Source organism: Agelaius tricolor, unplaced genomic scaffold (genome assembly GCF_023055355.1).
Source record: "Agelaius tricolor isolate 1412-34295 unplaced genomic scaffold, bAgeTri1.0.p SCAF_7, whole genome shotgun sequence".
Classification (NCBI taxonomy): Eukaryota; Metazoa; Chordata; class Aves; order Passeriformes; family Icteridae; genus Agelaius; species Agelaius tricolor.
In genome coordinates, this window is record NW_027269267.1 from 8,439,581 (window position 1) to 8,464,753 (window position 25,173).

The following is a 25,173-nucleotide window of genomic DNA, read 5'->3' on the forward strand; positions in this document are numbered from 1 at the left end:
GTGTGTGTAGCCACATTTCTCTTCACAGAGAAGAGCAAGGCACAATTCTTCCCAAGAACATTTCTGGGTTTCACATTCTCTGAACCTCAGAGAAAGGAAAAATAATTCTTATCATTTGCTGTGCCTGTGTTTGTGCAAAAGTAGAATGCAATATGGAGATTGTTTACCCAAAGTCATGGTGTTTTGTTTCCTTGGCCTATCAGGGCCAAGTGTGTGCGTGTCCCGGCACTGTCGGCGGACAGTCACGAGATTCAGAGCGTTGTGCGCAGGGTTGAGTGCTTGGCAGATTCAGTTTAGATGTAATGTAATATTGTATAGAATAATATAATATAATAAAGTAATTAATTAGCTTTCTGATCTCAATTGAGTCCTCCTCATCATTCCTGCCTTTGTCGGGGCCGGCCTGCCTTCAGCTATGTGTGAGGCACAGGGTGCCAGAGCGGTCCCTGAGGCTGGCAGCCCCTGGCTGGGGAATGTGGCAGGGAAGGGCAGCCCGGCGGGAGCAGGAGGGAGAGCTGGAGTGGCAGCGGGATCACTGGATTGCCAGGCGTCATCAAAGCCAGTGCCTCGGAAAAAGAAGAAGTCAGTGCGGCAGGGGGCCGGGGGAGCCGTGCAGGTGTGACAAATTAAAGATTAGCGCTGCGGCGCACGGGGATGCTCCGCGGGCTGTGCTGCCGCGGGGCGTTTGTCTCGCTGCCGGCTGCCGCTGCCGTCACCGCGTGTGGCACAGCTCTGACACATCCTCCGGCTTCGCTGGGGCAGCCCAGCCACTGCCCTTGCCACGACACGCGGCCGGCTGTCGCCCCGCCGTCCCCAAGTGTCCCTTTGCCGGCCCCTTTCCAGCTACACCCCCTCATTAGCAGTTCGCGACTTGCAGCCCCCGTCTTTGCCTGAAATCCTGGAATTTCTCGGTGCGCTGGCTCAGCTCTGGCTCCCGCACGGCAGGGAAACAAAGGCGAGTGGGAACAGGCAGCCCGGCTGCTGCCAGCCCTGCAGCCATCCCCGGGCAGGCAGCTCGGCCATGGGGGGACAGGTAGGGTTCAGATTCCAGGCCAAAATTAAAGCAGGAATCAATCAGCAATCACCAATGAGCTCTAAAATAAGAGGAGGTTTTGTCTTATTTAATGCGAGGCCATTTTGGCCGATGTAAAATATCTGTCAAAATGGAGACAGAAAACAGTTCTGCCTGAAAACGTTGGGGCCAAATTGGCTTTGAGACTTGCATCGTCCTGAGCCAATTAAAATGTCATGATAATGTAATCTCAAAAAAAGACATGGTGTCTGCTAGTTAGGAGACATACACAAGAAAAGGAATTGTTCCCCAGCTAGAAGTGTTTATCCAAGCAGCTCTCCATGAGAAAATCAGTAGGTAAAAAGGGAGAGGGAATACCCCCAGAAGCAGCAGTAGCCTGGATCTCTGCTCTGTGTTCACATCACCTGTTCTGGTGTCCCTGGAGCTCTCCAGGAGTTCAGGGGGGTCTTTGCAGGTCTGGGAAGGTCCTGCCTGCACTGCAGGTCTTGTGCTTTGGGGTGGCTTCATTGCAAACGGCAGTTGTAGCCTCTTTGTTGAATTTCCCAGCCTTGATGAGTCTTTGGGAGACATGTGTCCCCCAGGTATATCAGCAGTAATGGAAAGTGCCACTGTCACTACAGGCACTAACTCATCATTTTGATGACACATTGATCCCTGGAAGAGTAGAGCAGAGGGTAAAATAAATGTGGTTTGCTGGGACAGGAAGAGAGGAGAAAAATACTGAAGACATTTGGCTTCACTGGCCACTGAAATGAATGGAAAACTGGCCACTGGCTGTAGTGGACAGAGGGTTGGACTGTGCCCATGTTCACCAGAAGTCAAGGGACATCCTGAAAGGCAACTGCCCAACATCCATCCTGGGTTAGAGGGAATCCCACTCACATTCCTCTGGAGCTGCCCAGAGGTGCCAAGGCTTGTGCTGGGTATTGCCTTGCTCTTTGGAAGGCAATTCCCAGCCTTCCAGATCTCAGACCTGCCTGGTGAGAGAAGACTCCCACACACTCCCCACACTGCAGGTGGCTTCCAGGGCCAGTGGAGAAGACTGAGTCTCCTGCCCTGGCCAGCAGAGCTGTGCTGTGGCTGCTGGGAGCAGGAATTTCCTGGAGGAGACTGAGGCTCCTGCCCTGCCAGCAGAGTTGTGCAGTGGCTGCTGGGAGCAGGAATTTCCCGATGGAGCCGATCCCAGACGATGCCGTCGGCTGCAGCCAGCCCCGAGCCGAGCCCCGGAGGCCGTCCCCTCTCCTGGGCTGCCGCAGCCGAGTGCTGAGCTGGAGCTCATTAGTCCTGCTGTGAGGGAAGTTAATTAGCTCGGGAAGAACGCTGCCGTGCTAATTTGCCTAACCGGCTTTGGGGACCGAGGTTAACCCCGGCAGGCAGGCTGGGCTCTGCCTCTGGCTGGGGCTCTGCCTCCCGCAGCTGTGGGCCCTGCAGTGCCTTTGGATGTGTCACCCCTGCTCTCTGGAGGCTGGAGTGCCTTTGGACGTGTCACCCCTGCTCTCTCTAGGCCAGAGCACCTTTGGACGTGTCACCCCTGCTCTCTCTAGGCCAGAGTGCCTTTGGACGTGTCACCCCTGCTCTCTGGAGGCTGGAGTGCCTTTGACGTGTCACCCCTGCTCTCTCTAGGCCAGAGCACCTTTGGACGTGTCACCCCTACTCTCTGGAGGCTGCAGTGCCTTTGGATGTGTCACCCCTGCTCTCTCTAGGCTGGAGTGGCTTTGGACGTGTCACCCCCACTCTCTCAAGACTGGAGTGGCTTTGGACGTGTCACCCCTGCTCTCTCTAGGCCAGAGTGCCTTTGGACGTGTCACCCCTGCTCTCTGGAGGCCGTGTGAGCTCAGGTCTCCTGGCAGGGGACACTGTCACCCCGAGGCAGCTCGGGCACTGCTGTGTCACCAGCCGGTCCCGCTCAGCAGGCAGATGGAGCAGCCTCAGCTCTTTGCTGCAGGCGTGGGCACGGCAGGGTGAGAGTCTCTGTGCCAAGCAGAGGTGCTGTGGCCGTGCCTTCCTGTGGCTGGCACACAGCTCAGAGCAGGATTACAGCCTGTGTGGCCCTCCCTTCACACCCCTCTTCCTGCCCCCTGCTTCCATGCTACGCTCTGGTTGCTCTGCAGGCCAGGCTCTGACAGGGCCTTTCCTTTCTTTATCAGTCCCCCTTGTCTTGCAAGAGTGCAGAACTTGGACAGGGCTATTTGAACAGCGTGTGGAGCAGATGGAAGCAGGTCCCAGGCTGTGGCCAGGTGGAGAGAGCACTCAACAGGCAGAGGCTGGGCATGGCAAGCTAAGAAGAAGCTCCTGGCTCTGCAAAATGCTGCTCCCTCTCCACCTAAAGCTAAAGCAATTGGTGTCAATGGCTGTTGAATGACTGTTTTTGGCGTGCAGGCAGGAGGCTGCCCCCTGCTCCCCCACCACACGGGAAGCCAAGCTTGGTTCAGCACGATTTGCAGCAAGGGAGAGAAAGGAAGAGAAACACGTACAGCAAAGAGGCAGGGAGAGAAAAACAGGAACAGGCTAATCTTCAATGCAAGCTTACAAGCTGGTCTAAAAATAGAAGGCGAAATGTTCCCCAGTAATTAGCCAGGAGATGGTTTTATTTGCAGCAGTGAGATTTCAGCAGCAGTGCTTTTGGCAGGAGGAGATGGGAATGTCCCAGCAACTCTAACCTTGCAGAACAGGAGGAGACTTGCCTCCCCTTGCCAAGGGACAATCCCCACAGAGAGCAGGCGAGTGTGGGCTCAGGCATGAGTGCATTCACATCTTCCTCTGCCTGCCTGGAAGAAAAGGTGATGTCCTTTTACAGGGGGAGGAGACAGCAGCATCCTGACATAAGGGCTTGGTCCCTAAAAGTATTTGAGCAAGGACCAGCCATGCCTGAGGTCTCAGTGGGGAATGGCATAGACACCCAAGCTTGGAATACAGCCAGGACTGAGCCTGAGGCCCTTGATTTGCCTGCACTGCACTCTGCAAGTCTTGGCATCCAGGGGAAGTGCTGGGGGTTGTGCCCACCCCAAACCAGCACCTGGAGGCAGGTGATAGGTGATGGGAAGGGGCTGTCAGGCTGGACCTTCCCAGCCATGGTGGACATGCAGAGTTAATGCCAAGGCTACTTTCCCTTTTGGTCTTGTGGCAGCAAGGACAGGGGGCTGTCCTCCCCTCAGCTTGGTGCCAGGGCTCCTCACGAGGCAGTGGGCATCTCTGGGCTCCTTGCAGGAGCTGGGCTGCTGAGGGCTTGGGGTGGGACAAGTGGCAGAACTGTCCCTGCCTGGCTCTCAGGTGGTCCTTGGGTGCTGGAAGAAATTAGAATCTTCCCCTGGCTTTGCTGGAGAAGCCTAACAAAACCAAGGAATAATGTTAAAATTCAGGCAAAACTCAGCATTTACATCCTGCTGCTGCTTACAGTGGGAGTGGAACTGGGATGGAGTCAGCATGGATCCAGGTAGTTTCTTGCATTTTATAAGTTCTGACAATGCAGGATGACAGCAGGAAAACAAAATGTAGCAAACCAGAAAATAAAAGTGCAAACAGTCACCTCAGCAATGTACTGGCCTTCTCCTGCTGGTCCAGCACTGCACAAAACCCACCCACATCCTAGAAGGAAGACAGAGGGACTGGAGGGACATTTTGACTGAGGAGGTGCAGGCTGCCTAAGGGCAGCATGTGCTGCAGTCTGCCAGCACAGCCCCATGCCATGGAACCCAATGGCCCTTGGGCAGGGGATGGTCACCACTGCCCCACGTGTGTGTGGGGTACTGTCACCTGTGTCCTGGAGGGGAACAGTGTCACAGGACTGCTGCTTTCCAGACCCAGGAGGTCTGTTATCACTCTTGATAAAAGCTGGTTTTGGCAGAGCAAAAGCCCAGTGGTGAGCAGACAATGTGCCATTTGACCTACAGCCAGCAGCTCTCCCTGGGCAGGGAATCAATCCGTTGCTGAATGAAAGAAAATGGGCTTTACATCCCATTTCAGGCAACACCCAGCCCCTGCTGTCCTGCTGTTGATTTTGTAGCTCTGCAGTCGTGTTTAACTTCCCATCTTTCAGCCTCCCTATTGCTGCCTGTGAGGCCTGTGCAAACAGCAGGGGAAGCAGGCTAATTGCCTCTGGAAAAGGAATGGTGATAACAGTGACGCTGGAAGAGCCATCACAGGCCAGCCTTGGCAAAAGGAGAACACAGGGAGAAGCTCCCCCCTCTCCCCTGGATGCTCTTCTGAAGGATTACTCGTACCCATAGGGGGTTGTGCTGCTCCAGAGTGCCGGGCGCTGCTGATTTTGAGTGTCCTCTCTACTGGGACACGATTAGCTGGAAAATTTACAAGCTGGGAGGTCTCTCCAGGAGCCAGTTTAAAGGCAGCAGTCCCCCCAGCTCACTCCTGCGTGGCAGAGCAGCTGTTGATGTTGGATAAAAACTGAGGAGCAGGATGGGAGCAGCCATGGTGTGTGTCTGGTGTATCCCCCTGTGGTGGGGGGATGCCTTGGAGGTGTTTTGGAGGTGGCTGCAGAGCCTCCAAATGGTGCCCATGCTGCCTTTGGGGCAGGAGGGGAGTTTGCTGTGAGGCCCTGAGTTCAGGAGGTCATGTAGACCTTTGCTGCCCTGCTGTGCCCCAAACAGAGGATGGCCACAGGCTCCCTTTCTGCCCCAGCAAGAGAATTGTCTATTTTTTACATATATATATAAGCAAAGTGTGGCCAGGTGTGCACTCACCTGGGATGTGGACAGATGATGTAGCCCACTTGAGACATGAAGAAAGGACCTGAACTCTTTCCTTTTTACCTGCTTTTTCTCCTCCTTCCTCAGTGTGTCCTTTGCTCCAGCAGCCTTGCACACGCCCCCAGCAGCCAGGGGTGACACTGCCGGTCCCCTGCTCATCCCTCCCCTGCCCTCCTCTCCTCAGGGATCCTCCTGCAGACAGAGAAATCCTCCCAGGAGGGAAGTGGCAGTCTGTAGGCTTGCACAGTGATGCATGAATGCAATCAGCCCGGCCTTTCCAGGAGCACAGGGAACGTGTGGTGAGGGGGCGCAGCCTCCCTGGGGAGATTATACCTGAGATGCATTAGAAATGGCTGTGGGGAATTTTTAAACTAGCAATCAAGAGACAGCTTGGAAATGAAAATCAGTGATGGGCAAAGAGGCCAGGGGGAGGCAGGGGCTGCCCTGTCCCAGAGCTGGACAAATCTGAGTGAGTCACTGTCCTCTGAGCAGAGAGGGACAAGACCTGTGCTGGAGTGAAGGGGGAAACTTAGCTGGGAGTTCCAATGGCTCTGAGATTTCTCAGCTACAAAGGACTGGTCTCCTCTGACCTGCTGGATGACAAAGCACTTCTCAATTGCCTAAAAAACCCTGGACAATGAGAGGGAGGACTAGGAGGGGGACAGGTGTCAACAAATGCAGCATGCCCCGTCTTGGTGCAAGCTTCCCCTGAGCTTGGGCAGTGGGTGCTCAGCTCTGGGTTTCTGGGAATTGGACACAGGTTCCAAACAAGCTCTGTCTCCCAGCCTGAAGATTGCCTGCTCTTCCCAAATGCACACAGGGAGGGGTGTGAAGTGTCATATAAACTGGGTTTACTGATCCAGAATTCTCTTGCTGGGAGAAGCAAAGCGAGGGAGAAAAAGCCGATTATAATGCTGCCAAATTAGCAGAGCTTTACATGACAGGTATGGGAAACACCTGCAATCCCAATCCATACAGTGCAGCATTTTAGGAGTGGTAATTACAAACAGCTCTGCAGGATGCACTGCCCTCCCCTGCCTAAACTCCCCTCTATTCTCATCCATGGCCTTTCCCAGCTGTGGGCAGCTCACACAGTAGTGTGAGTAGTGCAGTAGCTTGCACTGCTCCACACCAGGAAGATCCCACCTTAGTGGCTTTTCCCAGTGCCCATCCACGTTTTGGAAGACAGTCGAGTCCTGGAGCTGACTCTGCTCCTGGCATTGCTCTAGCTGTGTGGCTCAGGGCGATGCCAGCAGTGAATCTGGCTGGGAGCAGTCTGCAGTTTCTTCAATAGAAGGGAAGTTAAAAAATCCTAGCCTGACACAGCACAGTGGAGCTGTGCCCCCTGGCAGTGCCAGCTGCACACTGCCTGGAGCAGGCCAGCCAGCACAGAGGACAGATGGTTGCTGCCCATGTTAGCGTGTTGCTCCTTCCAGGAGGGACTCATGCTTTTCCTCCATTCACCTCTGCATTTCAAATATCAGTTCTCATCCCCTTCTGTGTTCTCAGCTAGCAGCTTGCTGACAAACCGTGGGCTGAACCAGAGACATCTCTCTCCCCAAGGCCAGGGGTGCCATATGGCACACTTCCAGCCTCAGAGACCAAACAGCTTGCCCAGGCACATGCTGGGGCATGGGTGTCAGGGAAGGGACTGCATCTCTGGAAGAGCCCTCCCCAGCTCTGCTGTCAGAGGGTTGTGATCTTATTCCTCCTTCTCACACTCCACTGAAAACACAGTGCTGCAGCCCGTGGCTCCCCACACCGGGCTCTCCTGAAGCCATGGGCATGGAGCTCCCTTCTGCTGGATGTGACCTGCCCCGTGCTGGGGCCCAGGCTCCAGCCTCAGGTTTGAACTGAGTTGTCTCCCAGTCCAGGTTTGGGAAGGTGTACAGGAGAGAGGAGAGATCCCTCCTTTGCTCCTCCTCCCCCTGGGGACACCCTTGCCAGGGCACTCCATGCCTTTTGCAATGACACAGAAATGCTTTCTGGTGTCCATCAGCAAGAGACGGGACCCTGGCACCCATGTTGCAAAGCCAGAGCTGCTTGGAGCCCTGAGCAGCTGCAGAAGACTGCAGCAAACCTATTTCCCTTCCCTCCTGCTTACACATGGACTCATGGACACTCTGTGGGGCAGGAGCAAAAACCTCAGAGCAGTGGGTGAGGGCACAGCATGGGCAGAGGCAGCGCTGGGGAGAAATGGGACTGGCATGGAGAAGGGAGGAAGGAAGAGAAGTGATCCTTGTGGTGGGCTTCAGGACTTTGCTTGACACACGTTGGCAAGAAACTAAAAAAAAAAAAGAAAAAAAAAAGACTGGCACTTGCAAAATGTGAGTGAAAGCATGGTGTGAGGGATGAGAACTTGCTCAGTGATGTTGTGAGGGTTTGGAACCTTTGGCTGGTGGAACCCCCGGCCATGTTTAGGTGCCATAAGGGGTGTTAAGTGCAGTGGCACAGGAGCAGGAGGCTAATTCTCATTCTTCCACCAGTCCTGGGAACGTGAAGCCTGGGCCTGACCTGGGGGCTGCCTGCCTCATGCATCACTCAGATGACAACAGAGTTATTTTTTCCCTGACAGGACCCAGAAACCAGGTCACTCTGCATGTAAATCTGTAACAAATCTGGCTGGGATTAGGCAGGCTGTGGAGAGGTGGCAACAAGCAGCATTCATCAGCTGTGCCTGCAGTGAAGGCTCTGCACCACTCACAGGGAAGGGAGCACAGGCACATTCTTTCTCAAGCAGGGGGGTTGCTATGCCAGGAGCTGCCATCCTGGGTTGGAGGATTTGGGCCATGATGGCTTCAGCAGAAACAAACACTGCATTCCAGGGAGGCCAATCCTTGGGAGCAATTAAATAATAATAACAACATGATAGTAATAAGCAGATCAATCAATCCCTCTATGAGCTGAAGGACCCTGCGGGGAGGACTGGGCTTTTCCCAGAGCTAACTAGGACCAGCTCTTCTCCAATAAATACAAATAATACCAGTAACAAACCTCAGATCTCAGGCCAAACTTTGTCTAATGACACCCGTGCAGGATGTGGGATGCACATGGGCTGGATGGACACGGCTGTAACTTTGCCTGTGCAGCAAATGCTGTCCTGGCCTGAGGGGAGAAAGAAGCAGCAAGGCTGCAGCAGGCAGGGGCTTGTGATCTGTTTCCTACTCCTCCTTCCTTCTTGAGGAGGTGAGCACAGGTGCATGGGATGGTTACAAACCAAATCACATCTCCCCAACAGTGTTCCTCCCTGCTCCAAACTAATCAACTGAACCTTTAGGGTTAAAGAATAGCAGCACTTGTCTCCATGGGCATTGCAAGACCTATTGAAAAATCCCGACCCTTCAGCTCAGTTGCTGAGGGAATTTTTCAGCTGAAAATGCCAGGGCTCTGGGAACTGTTAAACCCCACAAACCCTAGATTGCTTTTATGCCTGCCCCAGGCTGCAGCCTCGGATCTTTTCTTTTTCCCTCTGCAAACTGCTGGGTAATGAACCCTTGTGGCATGCCAGCTCACCTCCCCTTCTCCCAGCTGGCAGCCCAGCTCCACAGCGATGCCCTTTTGTTCCACCGGTGCTGAGATCTGCAAACTCATTGCTAATTACTGCATCTGGGGCTTCCAGCTCCAGCGACCACGCCAGGACTTTCTTCGGGCTCCTGATGGCCAAAGTTCATCCCCCTGCTTATTTCCTTACCAAAGACCATTATCTCTCATTTACATCTAAACTAGTTTTTTATACCAGTTTAAATGCTGCCCCTCCCCCTGTAATCTCAATGCAAATGAATTAAAAGTTCATTCTTCCGATGCTCAAATCCTGCGCACTTTCTTTTTCACTTCTTATTTAAATCACACACTGTTTTGAACTAAACCTTTTATTTCCTCCCAATTATTATTTCTGGTGTGTTTTCAAGAGCCTTACAACATGGCATCTGATTATACACAAAGCTTCAGAATAAAGCCCTGCTTTTTCCCTTCATTAAGGACACAAAGGATTCCTGTGTGAGCCAAGCAGCACTTTGGACACTAATACAGCTTTACACCCCAAATCACATCCTGGCTCTCTGCAGAGCAGACTGGGGAGTGGATCCCTGCCTCTCCTTGCTGCCAGCATCCTTTGCAGGCTGCAGCCAGCTCCTTCCCTCCTTGGAATGAACATCTGATTGAGCTGTGCCAGCCTGTTCGCCCACAAACTCCCGTGCTCTGGCTCTTCCTACATCACAACTCGGTGTGTTTGCAGGCTAATCCTGCCTGCCTGGATCCCCTCCGTTTGCCTCTGTGTTACAAGTCCAGAAGCTTGGTGGGTCCACACACGATTTTGCTGTTGTTGACCATTTCCCACAGAATGGGAGTTGCACAGAAAGCCTAATCTGTAAACCCCACAGCCCTTCCTGAAGCCTAAAATTAATGAACTTTGGGCCAAACGGTGAGACCAAGGACATCGAGGCAGGCAGTGGCAGGACTGCTGGTAACCCCTATGGGTAGTCACCACATCCCTCCTGGATCTGAGATCTTGCCATCTGAAAACTGCCTGAATCAAATCAGCTGCACAGGAAACCACTCTGTCTGCAGCATGTTTCCCTTATTTAACATCAGCATGCAGAAAGGAATAATGTATGCCATGTTTACCAAGCAAAGAGGGGAGAGCTTTCTATCAAAACGATGCATTACTGAGCTGATTAGCTGCACAAGAAGTCTCTAAGCAAATGGGTTTTAGCTTGTTGAATATTCCAGCATTTTAAAAATAAACTATTCATTCCTGACGAGTTTTAAAAATACTTCTGACTGGTGGTCACCTGGAACTGATAAACATTTAGAACCATGGGGGTTCAGGACAGATTTCAAAAGGAGTTCATAGGATGTGAGAAGCAATTTGCCAAATGGACAGAGGACAGGAGTTGGATCACTGGTTTCCCCCAAAGAGAGACTTCTTTCAGTGTGGAAAGGTTTTGTCTAACAGGATTTGCATGGGTCTGTAAGGTGAAGGATACTTGACCTGCAGCTCTGGTATCATACCATGCTTGTCCTCTGGGACCTTGGGCAATTCAGTTTATCCTTGTCTCTGTTAAACTCTCTACCTGTAGAACTGAGATTTTGCTGCCTGCAGTAAATATCTGCAAAGAGCTCAAATAGGGGGGTTATTACTGTTAAATATCTGTGCAGCTTTCTCCTCTGCTGCACTGAGAAGCCAGCCCATACGAATTATCCTCAGTCTGGCAGAGTGGGAATTTCATGGTACAGGAATGAGCATGGACTGAGAAACATGAGGAAAGCCAGAGCTGCTCCATACCAGGAATTTTTTTTCATTAAATATTCAAAATCTGATGTCATTAGTTACCCTGGCCGCTGTAAGCTTGCCTTAAGTTTAGAAACAGCCAGGCCAGGCCACGTGTTTCCTTGAGTGCCAGGCTGTCTTTCTGACCTGCTGAGGAGCAATGCTATTCCCAGAGGCCAGGCTGGCTACTTCTTCCATCCCATGGAAAGTAAAATTAACATCTGAATCCCGGCCATCCAGGTCAGCCCGACTCCTGAAGAATATGCACCACCAGGGAGGTCATGAAACACCACAAAAGCCATGAACAAAACCACTAATTGGCTTTTTTTCAGCTGTACCCCTGTGCCACCAGTCTTGCCCTTCTCAAACCACCCTGTGCTGCCTTTGGACTGCTGAGACACAGCCTATTTTTGCAGGGCCAGAACAGTTAATGATACTTTGTGTTACTGATTCTGTAATTCACATTGTTTGTGCTGGCAGGGAATTCCCCATGACATTTTATCTCAGCCAGTCTCCTCTGGCTGCTTAAAATATTTGGAATTATTATTTCTGGCTCACGGGTCCACCCTAGGTCGTGGCAGGATTATTCCTGGGTACTGCACAAGCACATGGCTACTGTCCCCAGTGTCATTGGTCTGGAATAGATGGGACATACAGGATATATAGGACATATCAGGGGTGGGGGTTGGGGGTGTGCAAAGTTTATGGTAGATTGGGAACAGACAAAACTAAGGCAAATGGGTTTTAAGGTGTTATCCTGGCTGTTTCTGGGAGCAGTGAAAGGGGTACTGGACCAGGGGACTGGGGAGTGGAGGGCACATGGAGTGAGGTGGGGAAGCTGATGGTTGGGCAGGGGAAAGCAGGCAAAGGGGCAGAGCAATGCCAGGGTGCTGGTCTGGAGTCTGAGTGTCCTCTGTGGGGCAGAGCAATGCCAGGGTGCTGGTCTGGGGTCTGAGTGTCCTCTGTGGGGTAGAGCAATGCCAGGGTGCTGGTCTGGGGTCTGAGTGTCCTCTGTGGGGCAGAGCTGGGCGTTTGATCTGCATCTGGGGCTGGAGCATGGTTTGGGGAGAGGTGCCTCTGTGTGGGAGCTTGGGGGCTCGCACAGTATGGGGACACAGGGGTTGAGGGGCATCCCCTGCTCAGCTGTGTGTGCCGCTGCAGCCCTGCTGCCTCTCTCGATCAGCTGTGTGCATTCATCAGCGCCCTGCACGCCGGCCCCTGGAGCTGCCAGGCGTATCACAAAGGGCACATTTTTAACACTGCTTTTAATCCCACGATCCCGCGCATTTAAGCCTGAACCGCCTTGCATTTGAACCTCTGCAATGCCTCTTGCAGCAGCCCCCAACCCACAGACCACTCTAGAGAAAAACTAATTAAAGCTGCCTGACAGGCTGCTAAATATGAAGAGCCCAATAACGGCGGGAGCGCAGGGACACCATCATCTGAATGACAAAAGCCGGTAGCCAGTGGCTGCTGACAGGCAGAGGGGCCGGGCAGCCTTGTGCTGGCCTTGCTCAGCCGAGCCTCCCGCTGCCCTGGGAGCGCCATCCGCGGGGATCGCTTCCTGCTCCCCATCCATCCATCCATCCATCCATCCATCCATCCATCCATCCATCCATCCATCCATCCATCCCACGCCTTTCACAGCCAGGCTCGCTGCCGATTCACGTCACGTAAGAGCGGCAGGGCCAGCTGGCCGGCGTGGGCTGTGGGGTCCTGACCCTCATTTCTGCCCTTCCTCCAAATATTCTGCAATTATGCATCGATTGCTCGGGGGGAGAGGAGCAAACACGCGGCGAGCGCCGGCACGCTGGGGCTGTTTGCTCTCAGCGGCTGTGGCACAGGCTGCTGCTAAAGAAGAAAGTGGGTGACAGGCAGAGCTGGTGTTTTGGGGTTGTTCATATCATGGGAAGCCCAAGAGACCTCCCGGGATGACTATCCACAGGCACAAGTTCCAGCTAGTGTGAAAACCCCCCCACCAAAACAAGATCCCAGACAGAAAGGAATTTGAAGGAGAAAAAGGGAATTTGAAATTCAGCTAAACCACACTTCTCTCTGAAAATTTCATTCCTGCAATTGTTCTGAGTAACACATACGATTACTCTAGCTGAAAGAAATGATAAAAAGCATTTCGTTTTCTCAGCTCGTTTGCTTTCTACATCTGGCAGTGTTTTGTGTGCAGGCAGCCTCACCGTGCTCCTGAGGTAGAGAGCTTGGAAATGGAAGCTGAGGAATAACAGTGCAAGATGTTTTTTTTTTTTTAAACTGTTTTGCAAATGCTTCTGCTTCTAACGACCAATAGATGAGCTAAAGCCCTTGGCAAAAAATGATATTACAATAAATAACACAGCAGTTTGCAGTGTTATTGTTATGGTGAGGAAACCTCCACACTCTTTATTTAATATCCAGGTACTGCCTTGCAGTACAGCAGAGTAGAACGTGCTGGCGATAACTTCCCCAAAGAAAAGCTGCCCTTTCATCCATTGCTGTTCCCAACTGTGCTTTCACCAAGGGGCTGGAATGGAGAGGATTTTACCTTGGGTACTTGCCACACGTCCAGCCCTTCAAAGCTTGAAGATCTCCATGGGAAGAGGCATTAAGTGAGCTGGGCAGCAGTGCACTCTCCTGATCTAGGCAGGTGCTAGGGAGATGCTCTGTGATTTAGGGGCCTAATGGCATGGCCTTCAGTGAGCAGGATGCTCTGAAAGAGCCCCAGACCCAGCACACAGCAAACTTGCCCATGAGATATGCCAAGCTGTGCATTGACACTTGCAGCACACGGGCTGCTGGATGAGGATGTCGTGGCTCTGGGTGATGTATGGGTTCAGAGCTGTGGTTCCCACAGGGGAAGTCTCACAGCACTTCAGCTCAGTTTGCTGGTGCCCCAAAAGCAAGGGAAGAGGGAGGATGAACACACGTGGAGTGAAGCTGTGCAGCTGGGGCACTTCAGGGTCAGAGGGATCCGGCCCTTCCAGAGTCCTGTCCTCATCTTTCTCTTTGTGGCAAGTCACAAACAATAGAGGCACAAAGGAATCTGCAATTTGAAATGGCCCATAAGCATTTTGGTGTAATGAAGTCAAGATTTAGGGGGAGTTATCTTTCACACTGATGAAAAAAGTAATAAAAAATCCTGCTGGGGAAAATCCAGGTGGAGTTTATCTGCCCTTTAATGTGCAGGTGTGCAAGATCACAGCTCCAGTCTAAACAGGAGCTCCTCTTACCTGCTGCACTCCCTCTTGACCATACCTGTAACCAGAGTCCCATCCCTTGGCTGGTCACCCCTTCCTCCAGTGAAGCTGAGGAGCTGCTGGAAGCAGGACAAAACTGCTGGAGCCATTTGCCATGTGCACTCTCTGCACACCCCACACACCTTCATTAGTGCCCCCACACATGTACCAGCTGCACTGGGGGCTTAGCACGCTGGTGTTTGTTTAACCCATCCTGGCTAAATGACCACAATGCTCCCCACATATTCTCCAGGAGCTGTTTACCATCACCCTTTCCTCTCCTGATCCCACTGGATGAGAAAGCAGGAAAAAGGGCAGATCTCAGGGACGGGGCTCCTGCTCTGCAGTCACCCCCAGGTCAGAGGGTGTTGGCAGCCCAGCACAGTCCCCAGTGCCTGCAGATCATGCATCACCCAGAGCTCTGGGATGAAGCCCAGCGTGCTGATTCTGGCTTGCTTAGAAATTTTTGAATAAAATGGCTTTTCCATGAGACAGTGCAAGCTCATCAGATCTGATTTGTTCCCCAGAAGAACAGCAGCTGCTATAAACTTTCACCGAGAAAAGGATGGAATTTCTTCCTTCAGGCAGAGCTGGAGGAAGATATAATATCAGGCCTGCCTGGCCAGTAGCCAAATGATTAGGACAGAGAAAGACTGAGTTCAAGTCTTTTAGCTGACCAGAGCTTGGAACCTGGGTCTTCAACACAGTCAGTGGGTGCTAACTCCAAGAATTGTGGTGTGAGACAGGGAAGGCAAAAGAAAGCAAGGCATGCTGCAAAAACAAAGGCAAAACTACCCCACCCAAACACAACCCCAAAAACACATGCACACACACAGGAAAAAACCTAAAACACAAACACCCCCACAACAGAGAGAGGCTGGAAGCTGTCATCAACCAGGGAAAATTTCCAGCTATGAGCCTGCTCTCAGCTATCCTTGTGCTGAACTGCTCAGCTAAAGCCCCCAGGGCATCTCCAAAGTCTCCTTTTCTCTTCCTCCTCCTTTGAATACATACATGGTATTCAAATATCATCCATACATACATAAGCTGTAATACACAGGACATATTCAAAGTATTTTACATATCAACTACTGTTTCCATTAAACCTTCTGGGCTTTGTGCAGTACCTGCAAGAACATCTGCAACCAAGTGGAGATTTAACAAAATCCTCTTCCTATAAAAGTTTGAGTCATGGAAGCAAATTGTGTTCCACACAGGGGCACAAAAGTGGTACAAAAATCAAGATATTAATTTTAATGTGATCTTAAACATTGGTCCCAATTAGGCATAAGCCCAAGTCCCATTGGAATTAAGCACATCATTTCTTTGCTGAACAGGGAAGGCTGCTGAATCAGGACTCCAGACTGTAAAATTGCTCAATTGCCTTCAAATTTCTGGGGAAAAAAAAATAGTGTGCTCTGAAAGCAATCACAAAATACATTTGGTATTCAAAGAGTATAAGTGAGTGCAGGGCTTATAATTAAATCCTTATCTATGAAGCTGCTACTGAGTGACTGTACATTCTGGGTAATTTTTAATGGCCTGAAACTCAAAAACCAGCATAACCAAATTTTTTAATTTTTTTTTTTTTTTCAGAAGGCACAGCTAGTTAGCTACAATTCTGCAACAAATCCATTACTTCAAAACAAGTCCCTGATCTTGCAAGCATGAATGCACTTATTTTTAACGATGCAACAGTACCAAGGGAGAGTCAAGGCAGAAGCTCCCAGTGTTAATATGGAGCAGCATGCAAAATATAGAAATAAAAATATATAAACACCTGTAAATAAATAAAAATAAGGGTGGGGTCGAGCCCTGAAATGTGCATTGGAGCTCTAGCCCTCATTTTCAGTCCCACAGCTGCTTCTGCCCAGGGCCTGGGAGAAAGCCCATGGCAAGGTGACATGTGGCACTGGGAGAGACAGCAGCAGCAGCAACCAGCCTCAGGAGGGCTAAAACTTCTTCCTCTTTACCCCTCAACTCTTTAATTATGCCATATTTTTTCAGAAATAGTTTCTCAACTCTTTTCACCTGGGTGAAAAACTCAGTAGTACAGTAACAACAGTCAAGTAAACAAAGTCCCACATCAAAGAAAGGATACACAAGGCAAGTTTTCAAAATGGGGTGATATTTTTTTAAAGCTTGGTGACTTAAAAGACAACTTGTCCAGTTTTGCTTGACCTTTTGGGAAAATTCACCATACTTTGAAGCCAAACAAGTTTTACATCAAATAATAAAAATATGAACTTAAGGTTTAAAAAGGAAACAGTAGGTTGGCTTGCTGGAGAAAGGCTCCTGTTTTTCCCAAAAGCACAGTGAGACAGAGGATGAGCACTTCTCCAGTGTCATTTTCTGTAACACTGTATTCTTTAAAATACAAATCTTGCCACAATTATAGGATCAAACATGAGGTCTTGCCTGAAATAAAAGGTCGCATGGTTCTAACTGTAAATAAGTTTTATAAAAAGCTCTTAAGCAGGTCAAAGCTTAGCAGGACCACTCTCTGCACACCAGTTTCCTCTCCTTCCACAGCTCACCCTCACTGAAGTGGGGTTTTGGAGCCACCAGACAGGCTTCTCCTGGTGGTGTAAACCCTGAGGATTGCACAGAGGCCAAATCCCTTCTGCTTATAGACAGGGTTTTCCCAGGTCTCACTCCTGCTGCCCTGTCAGCCACCCACTTGTGCTCTCAGCTCCTTCCCCTGCCACCACCATCCCAGCCAGGTGAGCCAGGGGAGCTGAGCCCTCAGCCAGGCACTACAGAGGCACTGCCCAGAGCTCAGAGATGGCCAGGCTGTGGCACAAGGCCACTGCAGCAGAGAGCTGGGGGCAGGTTCCAATTTGTGTCAGGACCCTGGGGCTGGTTGGACATCCACTGCATGGCCATCACTTCTGCTCACACTGCTGCAGGACTTTGGGGATGCAGTATCTGAGCTTGTCTTTCATGGTTCTGGGCTTTGTTTTCCTTCCCCTGGATGTTGCCTATCTGTACATTTTGCTGGCTCCTGTACATTGGTTGCTAGGTAGCTCCCACTCCTACTCCCTTCTGTGTGCCCTTAACTTACTGCTGATCTCTCCAGTAGTTCCTGCATCTTTTAATTACATTAATACCTGCTGCAGTCAAATGAAAAGGCAAAGAAAAAAAGAAGGCAAAAAATGCTCTCCGGGAACAAGCAAAGGCCAGGCAGCACAGCAGGCTTCCATCTTTGGGCTTTATCTTAATCCCCCCTTCCTGCTTTTTCAAGCAGACCCCCTCGAATCCTTTTCCTTCTCTTGAGAAAAACCCAGGCATCTCTTGAACTCATTTCTGCACTTTGCCTCAACCGTCTCCCCTGTAACTTATTCCATATGTTTGCTTGGCTTTGCCTTCTGCCACAGTTCCCTCTTTACTCCCAGCTCCTGAACCCTCAGATCACATCACTGGGGCGCTTTGTTGACTTAATTGGATCATCAGCCTGGCTGTAAAGCTTCCCCAGCCAACCCTGCTTCCCTCTCCTGGGCTGCTGCCCCCGCCCTGAGGCTGGAAAAGAACGTATTTCTCTGCTGGATGTATAAATAGATGATGCAGGTTAAATTTAAAATGTATTGAAGCTGATAACCACAGGTGCAGGGGCTGCAATTCATCCACTGGAAACAAACAGTACTTTCTGGCAGGGTGGAAGAGGAGGAGGGCTTGGACAGTGAGGAGTGTTCTTCCCTCCTGCTCTCCCCTTGCTCCTCTCCTGTGCTCTCCCCTCCATTCCCCGTTCCTGACTGCTTTAAGGCCTCTCCTTGTGCTGAGAGGGCAGGGGTTCCAAAGGCCCGTGGAGGAGGTCCTGGCTCTGCTCCAGGCTGCAGGAGCAGCCAAAGTGCAGCATGTCTGTAGGGCAGGGTGCCCAGACAGGGCAGGGTCCAGCCAGGCACCTCCACCCACCTGGTCCCAAAAGCTGTCCTCAAAGAGCACCAGGTGGGGCACTGTGGGAGATAAGACCAAGGTACAATGGAGCTGATAAAGGAGCCTGATAACTTAGGCCTAATGAAACAGAAACCATGGGAGAGACAGACACAGATAACTACTCCCTGCTGTAGAAGGGACCAAGAGATGTGAAAATTTGTAATCATTACCAGGTGCTGATGTCATGAAGTATGTATAACCAATGGGAAATTGTTACCAAAAATAAATCCTATATAAGTACCATACTCATAAAACCATATATAAACCCTTTGTATTCTCAATAAATTTGGCTTCTGGTCCTGCTCAGTTGTCCCCATCTCTCCATCAGGACAGGACACCTGTGTCCATCTGAACTCACTTTTTGCCCCTCATGTTTGGATTGGCGGTACCTTAACACACCAAACCCAGACCAGGATGTGCCACTGTACCCTGAGCTGCTCCCTTTGCCTTCTGCACCCCTCTGCACCACAACAGCCACCACCCCCTCTCCTGAGTGCAGGCACCTCAGCCTCCCACCGGTGGGAAGCTTGTGCTGGTCTGGTGAAAGGTGCAAGCAGTGGTGAGAGCAGCATCCAGCACACCCACAGGAGGTTTCTGTAACTGCTGTAACTCCTCCTTCCTGCCAAAATGAATGTCAGGGGTGGACTCTGATGGACTAGAGGAGTTACACAGCTGTAATGCTGATAAAGGCCACTCACTGGCAGGGAGGGAAAGGGGGAATCTTAAAACACCATCTTTCTGTGTTGCTTAATCCATGTCATGGCTTGCTACAGGAGGAAAAGCATGGTAGTTAGGGCTAATTTTTCTTCCTGCAAAAAATACTAAGAACCCTGTCTATGTTTATCAACAGTGGAAGTTTATCCCAGCTGCAGTGTCATACTAATAAAAAGTTCTAATAAATACTAATACTAATAAAAAGTTTCTTCTCATATTTTACTTTATCACATGGGAACTTTGGAGTTGGTGTGAAACTCTGTGTCAGGGGAGCCCTGCTGGCAGCTGGAACCTGGGGGCAGTCATTCCTCTCCCTTGGCCATGAAGACTTCCAATGATCCAGAGGAGAAAGCACTTGTCCTTCTCTCAATCCAGACAAAACTCTCCTTGAGATTCACACATCTGAGTGCCTTGAGCCAGAGGCTGCCAGCTGCAAGACCTGCTAAGATCACCCTGCTGCTTTATTTGACTGTAGTTGTGCTGTGGAGCCAGTCTCTTGCTTGGGCATTCCCAGTTTCCTTGGCTGGTTTGAAACCAGTACACAGCTTTCTGCTCCCAAGTCTCACTTGAAATGCTGCCCATCATTCCTGCAGAGACCAGCTGAAAAATGAGGGCAGTAGAACCTCAGGGAGCTGTGGCTGAATCACCATCCCTGGAGGTATTTAAAGGCCATGTAGATGTGGTGCTCAGGGACATGGTTTAGGGGTGGGCTTGACAATGCTGGGTTAGTGGTTATACTCAATGATCTGAAAGGTCTTTTCCAACCTAAATGATTCTGTAATCAAATAGGTGACTTTACTGCAGCTAGGTGCTGTAGGCACCCTAAGCACAGTGATACCCACTGTCATATTATGGTTTTGTCCTTCCTGCCACACAATAGCTTTGGATTGCACAAAGCTTAGTCTGAAACCCACCTTACTGGGCACCTTTTCTGTGCTTGTGTCTGCCTGCCCCCTGCACAAACACTGGGGCTGTGAGGGTGTCCCTGGGCTTTGTGCACCGTGTCCCTCCCCAAGGGCATCTTCCTGCAGACACAGCTCAGCCATTGCTGCCTGCCCCCTACGTGCTAAGCAGTAACACATCTCCCTTGAGCTCTGGGTGCCACTCAGGGGCAGGAGGAAAAATACGGGCTGGTTACGTAATCAGGACAGAAATAATTAGGTAGATGAAACCCTAAGAGAAGTAATCCATCTTTTGAAATGGATCGGCAGCTTGAAAAATTTAGAAATCTTCATCAAAATATTACAAGCCTGAAGCATGCATGTGCTTTGTTTTATGGGCTCTTAACACATAAAGGACATGCAAGTATAATTAAGGATTTGCAGTCCATCTTCTTGATACTGGAATTGGACACCAGAGACTATGATAAATAATCTGTAAACAATCCTTCAAAACCTAATAGTCTATCAATTAAAAAAAAAAGGCTCTTGGCATATAAACCACTTATCCTTGTAGTGTTGTCCCCTTTTGGTGCTGAAGGTCTGGATTAAAAAACAGAAAACACTTAAAATATCATTTGCAAAACATCCAAGGTAACTTTTATTAACTCTGTGCATAATAGGAAAATAACAGGACTTTCCCGTTATTTCACCTGATCAAAGGGTAGAAGAACAGGGAAAAAGAGTGGTACAGAAGTGTTAATTGTCACAATGTGACAGGTGTGCATCAGACCCATGAAAATACTCACCTGTATGTTCAGCCTGCTCCTGACTTGCTGCTTGTGAGCACTAAGGTTTCTCTGTGTGGGTGGCCCCAGCCTGCCCTCCCAAATGAGGCTGTTTGGCTTTGGCTTCACTTTTAAACACCAGCTAGGGCCCACCTCACAGTGCTAGCAGAGCAATGCCTGAGGAAACACTATCTTCTCCCACCTTGGTGAGGAGAGGAAATGTGTTTTCCCTTATTTTTAAGCCTGTGGTTTGCTGAGCATACTTCTGACTTGTTCTGTAATACTCACTGGCCGTGCTGGAATGACACAAGCTGTGTGCTGGTGCCAGGAGCTGCAGCCCAGCCAGCAGAGCCTGAGCAGCTTCTTGTGGCTCAGCAGTCAGTGCTCCTGCTGGATCTGGAAAACACCCTCAGTCACATTTGCAGCTCCCTGTTTGCAGCAGCCTGCTTCCTTGAGAGCACTGAGACATGAGTTCCTCTGTCCAGAGGGATGAGATGGAGTGAAAACCAAACATACTGAAAACTCCATGCTACAGGATGTGCAAACCCCAGCGCAGCCAAACCCAACTGTGTTGTCCAAGTTACCACCTGCTTAAAGTCCCCTTGGTGGCCTGATTTGGGACAGGGTTGGTGATCCAGTGTGTTGGAAGGCAGGTCTCCTCCTATTCTAGTGCCACAAATCCCCCATCTGACTCCACAGCCTTCCCATGCCAGCATCAGGTCAAGTGAGGCTTTGTCAGTGCTGAACTCCCAGCTTAGGAGTTCCTTGGATGTTTGCATGGAGCAGCATCTCAAGGGCTGAGTGACAACTGTCTTCAGGAACTGCAGCAATCCACGACCCACAGTCCCTCCAGTCCTTCTCTCTCCTGCTCCGGGGTCCAAATACCCCAAATTCTCCCCACTAGGGTCCCATCCAATTTCTCTCACCCCAAACTTCCCCAGCCCATCCCTCCAAGCCCCTTCAGGCCCAAAGGTGTGTACACCCCTCCCTGCTTGCCCAGCATGTCCAGTCTTGGTCCCCCTTGGGCTTTGCAAAGCCTGTGTGGCCCCAGCTCCTGGTGTGCCTGGGGCTCCCAGCCCTTCCCTCCCAGGGCAGCCAGCAGCTGAGGGGCTTCCTTGTTTAATAGTCACATCTAGACCCCTGCTTGCTTCCTTGTTTAATAGTCACATCTAGGCCCCTGCTTGCTTCCTTGTTTAATAGTCACATCTAGACCCCTGCTTGCTTCCTTGTTTAATAGTCACATCTAGACCCCTGCTTGTCCAAAGAGCTGCAGCAAACACACAGACACATTTGTCAAAACCTTGGGCTGCCCTGCCTGGGAAAGCCTTGTTTCTCCAGGCTCTCTACAGCCATCCCTGTGAGTACTGCAGGCAGCAGTTCTCTGCATCATGCTGTGCTCCTTGGAGGAGTGGGGATGAGGTTAGGTTGGGTGAAACTCCCAGGGATTTCCATTTTTTCCTGCAGCTGGCTCCAGCCCCTGGAACGTCTGTCCAGCTGGAGGACCATTGAGCTCATGAGACTCATTATTTCATTAGCTGGCCCCCAGTATCAGCACCAAGCCCCACCTACAAAAGCCAAGTCATGTTCCTCTGCAGCCATCTCCCCTCTCCTGTGTTTTCCTCAGGCACTCATCCAGCTTGTCCTCTTTTTGTGTTTTTTGGGTGAACTCTGCCACCATGGCAACAGCTGTGTCAGACAGACCAACACACACCCATAACACTGGAGCAGATGCCTCAGAGTTTTTGCTATTATCAAATCTTTTTACTTCTCTCACCCATTAACCCTTTCAATGCTGACATTCCTGTGTGTCCAGCAAAGCCTCTGGTTGGTCGGGAGACCAGTTTGCTTTGCTGCTGCTCAGAGAGGTACTGGAAGGACTTCCAAATTTTTTATTGTTCTTGCAAAGCTAAAATGTGAAGGTTAATCTTGAAAGAGGCTGGAACAAGACTTTTGAGGTTGGTAACTAGTGGCTTAACAGCATTCAATGGGCAGGAATCCATGGATGTGTTTTGGCATTGATAGCTATCCCAAGAGTAATGGTCCTTATGGGATTTTCCAACTGTGAACCCAACTATAGGTTTATTTTAACATAGCTAAACCCTTTTCACCTCATGTCTCTCAACAGCAATTCATTTACATGTACAGTGGGTTCAGGGACTGTGTGTCAGTAGCCAAAGCAGCCTTTTATCCATCTCATTTCTTACCAGTGCCAGTTACTGGATGGAAGCTATAGGCATTTTTTTCCAAACCAGTATGGAAAACCAGAGCAACCTCAGCCTAACAAATGATTGAAGACCCCTCTGCTGGTGTGGGACAAGCCAATGAGGAACCAGCTGTTCTCCCTGCATTTCTCCTCCTCCAGCATGTCTAGGAGGAGAGTTGTGCCTGGGGGTGCTGGCTGCATCCCCCACAGTGTATGTGGGGACAGCTTTGCTGGATTTATCTCCATCCCACCAGAGGCCAAACACCTGGAAAACCCAGTGTGCTTGTGACTTCTCACTCAGTGATCAGAAAGTGGCTTCAGTTCAGGTTCAGAGGCTCAGAGGTCACTCTGGGCAGAGGCAGATTTAGCTCAGGGCATGATGGCATTTTCAGGGCTTGCCTAGAGAAGCCAAGAAAATGAGCTGAGGCCGGGGGCTCTGGCACTGAGGATGTGCATCTTCTGTGAACACAGCACAGACAGCAACACAAACCTTAAAAATGCAAATCTTTGGGCTATAAATTCACTGCTCTACCCAAGGCAATTGTTAGTTTTCCATATTTATTTATGATTCATTACAATCTGGATTTTTATAGATCTTCTACTCTGAGTTTTATATTTAATTGAATGAGAGTCCTGGTATCTTTCTGCATGTGTTTATGTGGTTTTCATTAACTACTGTGCAATCTAAGAAAGATATTTGTTAACCAAAAATAAGGAATGTTTGTTAATGTTTAATGGAAACAATAACAATAAAATTACACAATGATAATTAAAACCACCCCAACCGTAAAAGCTCCTTCTTAATGGATCATATTAAGGGAGGGTTCAAGCATGTATTTATGATCTGGGTTGTGATTTATGGGCTAAATCCTGCCCTTGTATGTCTGCTTGAGGCTTTCACTGATTTCCATGGGGGCAGCATCTGCAGCGGAAGAAGGCAAATTTTGGATGTGTGCTGATTCAGTGCTGCCAGAAAAGAACGTTATTTTACCCTGACACAGTATATGCAGAACTAAAATGTTACCCTCCTCCCTCACCATTAAAAATAGAGAGAATAGGAAGCACAATGTTGCTGTGTGTCCTGGCACTCTCCTGGTAATTGGAGGTTTTCCAGTGGATGTCCCAAACTCCCAGCAGTGATTTGTCACTAATTGTCACAATGGACCCAAGGATATGAGCGGTTTTGGGGGGAGCAATAACTGATATTGGCAAAAACACTTTCCTGGGCAGTTTGTGGAGCCCAGACCATTGCACAGCATTGCATGTTCAAGAATTAGGTTCCTTTTGTATGCTGAAATTTCTCTATGCCACACCAAGAGCTGGAAAGGCTTGCAGTGGGTGCAGCCCTCACTTGCTCTCCTTGTGAGGCTGGTTGACTTTTCCTGCATGGAGTAAATGGGCCTTAGGGCAAATGAGAATCAGATCCAAAATGTTCCTAATTTGCACAGAAAAGTCAAGGAAGGCAAGGCAGTATTCATAAAACTAATAAGACATTATGATGTGAATTATTTTTAATTAACCAGATATAGATTCTTTTTATCTGAATACTTTTAGGGCCCAAGTGGATAAATGTGCAAATAATATCACCAGGCACAGAGGTATTTGCAAGAAAAGACCATCTTTAGAAAGATGCCCGATTTCCATCTATTCCACAGTGAGCAGAAGTGCAAACTTATTTAACAAAGCCCCGATGTCTGTGTGATAGAGCTGCAAACTTGCTCTGCGGGGAGAATTTAATCTCCAAAATCGGCAAGCAGTGACCAGTGATGCCGTGTCTCCCTAAGATTCCTTGTGCCTCTACTCTGCTGTAGCTCCTTCCTCTCCCTCCCTCCCTGTCTCTGTCCTCTCCAGAAGCCACTTTGTCCTGGCTGTGTCCCCACCTCCCCTGGCTGAAGCGTTTTGCCGAGTAAGCTCCGGCCCAGAGCGAAGGGTGGGGGAGGATTCAGGGATTCAGATCGCGCTGCTCACGCTCGTTTGGATCGGCTGCCAAAGCAACTCACAGGCTTATTTTTTAAAAAATGGAGCCCCCTAATGTCTATTTAAACCAGAAAAAATATACAGCCTTGCAGCCCGAGCCCTGGCCCTGCAGAAAGACGCTCTTGGTTTCTTCAATTAACAAACATGAAGCAAGTGTCCTCCTTTCCCAGCACAATGACGGCTGCCACTATTATCCCTAGCCCCCCAATTATTTCTGAGAATCTTTCACTTAATGAAGTTTCTCTGCCTCCCCTTCCCAGCTCAACAGACTCAGGGATGCTTGCTGAACCAATTTAACAAAATGTTAGGAAGAATAAAATGCGACTGCGTTCTCCTTTCTTTCTTTCTTTTCTCTCGCCGTCTAGTCGGCAGCTCCCTGCTCTGTTCTCAGCTGTGTCCTTCACAGAGGCACAGATCAGAGCATGGAAATGCATATCTTGTGGGTGCC